This window comes from Erinaceus europaeus, chromosome 2 (genome assembly GCF_950295315.1).
Source record: "Erinaceus europaeus chromosome 2, mEriEur2.1, whole genome shotgun sequence".
Lineage (NCBI taxonomy): Eukaryota > Metazoa > Chordata > Mammalia > Eulipotyphla > Erinaceidae > Erinaceus > Erinaceus europaeus.
In genome coordinates this window covers 53049350-53055401 of record NC_080163.1, presented here as the reverse complement: position 1 = coordinate 53055401, position 6052 = coordinate 53049350, and positions in this window count along the sequence as shown.

Genomic DNA, 6052 nt, shown 5'->3' with positions numbered 1-6052 from the left:
TCTTTTGTTACTCTTGTTTTTTATTGTTACTGTAGTTATTGTTGTTGTTGTTATTGATGTTGTTGTTGTGGGATAGGACAGAAAGAAATGGAGAGAGGAGGGGAAGACAGAGAGGGGAGAGAAAGAAAGACACCTGCAGACCTGCCTCACCGCCTGTGAAGCGACTCCCCTGGAGGTGGGGAGCCGAGGCTCGAACCGGGTTCCTTACACCGGTCCTTGTGCTTCATGTCATGTGCGCTTAACCCGCTGTGCCACTGCCTGATTCCCGATAATCTCTTTTTATTCCTGATTTTGGGAGTAACTTAATGGCAGTGTTTTCATTTCTGATTTGCTGTTGTATTCACATTTTTGCCAAATGAAATGACTGAAATAGAACTAAGTGCATGTTGCACATAGTAGTTCATACTATAACTCTTCCATTTAACATTCTCCTAAATGTTATGTGAAGGCCAGGAAGTTAAGAGTACATGTTAGCATACACAAGAATCTGGGTTTAAACCCTCGGTCCCCACCTTTAGTGGAGGATGCTTTATGAGCAGTGAAGCAGTGCTGTAGGTGTCTTTCTCTCTCCCTCCCTTTTTTCCTTTCCTCTCTCAGTTTCTCTCTTTTCCATCAAATATAAAGAGGAAAAAAGGCCCAAACAATGGTGGATTCATTGTTCAAGTACCAAGTCCCAGCAATAATCCTGGTGGTAAATTAATAGTTAATTAAAAAGGCTTTGTGATTTTATTTTTTAGATTTATTTATTTATTTATGGGGGCGGGATAGTGGAGAGAGAGAAAATCAGAACTCTGGTCAACTCTGGCATAAGTTGGTGCTGGAAATTGAGTCTAGGGTCTTTGGGGTCTCAGACATGCATGCTGGTGCTCTGACAGGCTTAGCTACCTCCCCTGTACCATTTAACATTTCTGCTAATGAAAAATTTTATGCAAACTAGAATGGAGTTTAACAGGTGCATAGATTCTCCACTGTAGGAGATTTTCCAGAGTTCCCAATTTCCTATGGGTGTATATTTGTATCTTCTCCAAAATGTCTATTTCTAACACTGCACATGCTTTTGCAGTACTGTGCTTTGAAAAAGAATATTGATACAGTAGTGGGGTCAGTAAGGTGGAAGTTTCATAATCTTGACATACGGAATAGCTGAAAAAACTAATCTGGAGAAGACTTAGCAGGGTTGGAGGGGGTGGGGTGGGTAGTGACTGTCTTCAAATATTTGCAGAGAAATCAAACTAAAAAAGAACAGGTTTTCCCAGCCTCAAAGGGACAGTTGGGGGAAAACAAAAACTGCATGAAAGTAGCTTTCAGAGGAAGAGAATGAATTTTCAAATAATTGAGGTTTAAAGGTCTTGCTGGCTCCATCTTTTGGTGACAGTGGAGGATATGTTAGTGTTTATAAGATCAGTAATTTAGGCAATTCTAATTTCTAGGGAAAGGTTGGGCCGTTGTAGAGCTCAGGACCTGCAGGTGTAGGACCGTGGGTTTGATGTGGACACTGAGTGTGGCAAAAAGCAGAAAAGCACTGTGTGTGTGCGTGTGCGTGTGCGTGTGCGTGTGCGCGCGCGCGCGTGCGTGCGCGCTCGCGCGCATTCTTAAAAGTAAACTCCATTGGCCCACCAACATTAAATGAGTTGACAAAGCTAAAAAGGACTCTTCTAAAAATAATTTGAAGTCAAATGCCTTTGGGCAAAACAGCATTCCCTCTCCATTATCCCCAAGCCTATCCTCCTCCCCCCTGGATTTTCTCCACCTGCACTCGTGAAGGCATTTAAGTTATCCTTTTGATGCTGAGAATGGCATCCATTCATCCAGGTGACTGCTGAGCACCTACTGTGTGCTGGATATTCTGTAAAATGCTGGCAGTGACAGTGAATCTGCTCCCAAGTGCAGTGAGAGGGTGGGGAAGGTAGCAGATGGTGGTGTGACCATAGATTAGAAGGAGTACAGATTCTTAACTCCAGAAGTTTTAATTAGTAATAATGACTGCTAGTAATAGTGAGGATGCTTTGATTTGCTAAGAAGAGAAGCTTTTATAACTAGGTCCTCAAGGAAGAAAAATAGGCCTTCCTAGAGGACTTTCTCTGGTCCCCAATAGACTAGAGCTGGATGAGTCAGTTGGTATACCTGTCAGACTGATGTGGAAGAGATTCAGGGTCTGTGGGGAAAATAGTACACATGGTATTTACCCAAGAAATTATTTCACTGTCATGTAGTCAAAAGGCAGTTACTCAAAAGTATGGGGGATAGGTGGTGACAGACCTGGCTAAGCACACATGTTACAGTGCCCAAGGATGTGGGTTCAAGTCCCTGGTTCCCACTGGCAGGGGAAAGCTTCACTAGGAGTGAAACAGTGTTGCAGGTGTCTGTCTGCCTCTCTCTACTTACCTTTTCTCTTTCAATTTCTCTGTCACTATCTAATAAATAATAAATACAATTAAAAAAAAAAAGGATCCTGCATTCAATCTACAACCAGGGTTAACCTTAAGATATATTTACCCAGGGTCAGGGCACAGGGAAATTGAAAGAAACAGGCAGGGAAAGAGCATGAGGTTAAGGCATTCCTGGTCCCACTTTTGGAGTGGTTTTTAAACCCATTTGTTTTTAAGCCGATTTGTCCATCTGTGATTGTGTATAAAAGTCATCAGACAGGGAGTTGGGCGGTAGTGCGCGGGTTAAGCACACGTGGCGGTGCAAAGCGCAAGGACCGGCTTAAGGATCCTTGTTGGAGCCCCTGGCTCCTCACCTGCAGGGGAGTCGCTTCACAAGCAGTGAAGCAGGTGTCTGTCTTTCTCTCCTCCTCTGTGTCTCCCTCTCCTCTCTCCATTTCTCTCTGTCCTATCCAATACGGAAGACATCAATAACAACAATAATAACTACAACAATAAAACAAGGGCAAGAAAGGGAATGAATGAATAAATAAATAAATAAGTAAATAGTTTTTAAAAAGTCATCAGACAAAAGACAAAAAGCAAAACAAACAAAAAAGCACTGTACAGTATGCAAAAGTCTTCAGACAAAAAGCTGCCTGCTGTCACCTTCAGCAGACAATTTCCTGTGTTCCCTAATCTCCAAACCAGAATCAGGCAGTTTTAATTTTCACCTAGGATCAAATGCAGCTTTGAGACAAGATGGAGTCAGTTTGACTCAAAACAACTGCTACAAGAGCTTCTTCCTATCCTAAGGGCACATCATCCTTGCAGTCCATGTAGAGTGACAAAAGTAGCAAGCTGCATTTGGAAAAATCAGTAAATTAGAAAACAGACATTTCTAGAGAGAGAGAGGAAAACTGGATAATGTGGATTTTTATTTTAAGCTATCTCCTTTTCATTATTATTTATTTTTTAGTAGGGGAAGGGGACATGGCTCTTTGTATTTATTTTTACCTTCATTCTCTTGTCCATGATCTCCTTTAAAGCATTATGGAGTACACAGTTTACGCTTGTGCCCTTTGAGTAACAGTTCATTGATCTCATGATATTCCCTATTTTGTAGATGAAGAAACTAAGGGTCAGAAAGCCCATGCTTAGTGCCATAGAAGCCCAATGTCTGCCAGTCTGCCAGTGCTCTGAGCACCCCAGTTAGCATGTTAACTGCCCAGTCAGTTGCCTTTCCTGCCTTCTGATTAGGACCTTTTCTCTCCTCTCTCATTTCCAGTCCAGTGTCTATCTTAACTGTTGTCATCTTGCCAGGTCTCTCATGTCTGTCCTTCTTCCACCTGGATTCTGCTCTTAACCATCTGTCCCACCTTTTTCCTCCTGCTCCTTCAACAGGACCCCTTATCTTTTGGTTATTTGACTGTCTGGGAGCTAATCAAGTCCAGGTTTTCTAACACTCAGATTAGCAGTAGAGCAGAGCAGTGGAAAATGGGAGGTTTAGATTTTTGAATCAGGAGATGGAGTTTTTAAGTAAGGAAGTGCTTTATTGAGGCTAAGCTTAAAAAAAAAGTAATTGTTTTCCCCTATGACTTGCTTCAACTCATTAATATCTCCAGCAGCTGCTGGTGCTCAGTTGGAATTATTCCCACTGAACAGACTTACACCTAATTTTTGTCCTTAAATATAACTTCCATTTGACTCCTCAAAGTGTTTCAGAATGGCATGCAGCTTGGAAAAGTTACAGGAAATGGTTTTGAAGGGGTTGATCATAAGGATGGGTATAAGATAATTATCAGTCTTAATGACATTAAAATATATTTACATATAATTTAATCCTTCTCTTTTTGTATTTTCAGCTGAGGTAACATTGCACTAGAACATTCTAAGTTTCAGATGGACATCATTAAAAATCACTTTGTGTATATACTACATTGAGCTCAGTACTAAAAAAACCAATTCAGGGAGTTGGGCGGTAGCACAGGTGGCACAAAGCACAAGGACCGGCATAAGGATCCCTGTTCAAGCGCCTGGCTCCTCACCTGCAGGGGAGTCACTTCACAAGCAGTGAAGCAGATCTGCAAGTGTCTATCTTTCTCTCTCCCCCTCTCTGTCTCCCCCTCCTTTCTCCATTTCTCTTTGTCCTATCCAACAATGAAGACATCAATAACAACAGTAACTACAACAATAAAACAACAAGTGTTGTTTTCGACAGGTTATGTTGTTTTCACCGGGCTGGCTTCACGGGTGGGTAACAGACGACCAAGGACTCATGGTTGAGCTGTAGGCAGTATCTCTTTATTCATGCAGGACGCAGCACAATCTAAGACGAGCTAAGCTAAACTCAAGTACTCTAAAACTCACAATGCTGTCTTTATATATACTTGCCAAGTAGGGTGGAAACAGGATGTGACATAGAGAGGGTGGAGAGAAAAGTGACTGGTGAAAATCAGAGTGTGACAAGGAGGGGGCGGAGCAGGCAAGAATCCTATCACTGAACCACCAATGCCCTGGAGGGAGTGCTTTATGTAAATGTAAAAGTGATTTATGTAAATAGACCAAAGCTTTGAATGGGATTAAATCTATCCCTATATAGTCATATGGTTAAGCAGAAGCCAGGGGGAGCTGGCATAGTATCCAACATCTCCCCCTTTCTTTTTAACTAATGGCCATTGTGTGGTGAACAGAAACCTATATCGTACAGGCGTTTTCAAAAGAACTGGCATAAGACATGGAAAACAAAATAGGCGAGCAGCAATAACCAGTGTGATGCCAAGGGGAATGTTTCTTGCCTCAAAGGGCAAGGCCTAGCAGGCGAAAGGGCATTTCTTGCCTCTGGGAGTGCTTCATGCCTCTGGGGGCATCTCTTGCCTCAAAGGGCGTTTCCTGCCTCTGTGGGCATCTCTTGCCTCTTGGGGCGCTTCATGCCTCTGTGGGCATAACCTAATGAGGGGGAGTTTTCTGCCTCTGGGAAAGAGCCTGCAGGCGAGGGGACATGGTCTATAAAGTCTCAAGGCAATTGGCTGAAGTTAGTCTTTGAGAAACACAGCAGCGTGTACCAGTAAGTCCGATGGAGGTGTCAGTCCAAAGTAGCTGACCACAGAAGAAAATGCCAGAGGATGAAACGCTGCACGTCTGTCTCAATGGGGAATGTCGGCCACCAGAATTCTGCTTTTCTGTAGAGAGTGAGCTTTGGAGTCTGTGAATCTGTTTCTTCAGGTCGTGCCAGGTCACCTCATTGGTTTCCGGGTGTGTGTTGTAGTCATTCCATCTTGTGGGCGATGTCAGAGGACAGGATCCAAATGGATTTCCAGGAATTCCATTTGAGTAGATGCTTTTTCATGTGAAGACTTTGACAGCTGAAATTCACTTATTTGTCAAACAAAACTTGTAGCAGATTAGAAGTTTACTATAATTGATAACTCCATTATAATTGGAAGTCCTTTCTAGTTGATTTTAAGGTTGTTTAAACAGTTTTAACTCAATAAAATGTGGAAAGGTAAACAGAAGAACCACGGTTAAAAGCCTCAGGCATGAGAATAATTAACATAATCATTGCACTATCTGCCCCACCCATAACTCATACAGTTTTCAGGATTAAACGTTTCAGATTCATGTCAAGACGTAAAAGAGAAATCAAAGGAGGGAAAAAACAATTTTTTGGATTGTTTCTGGATGTC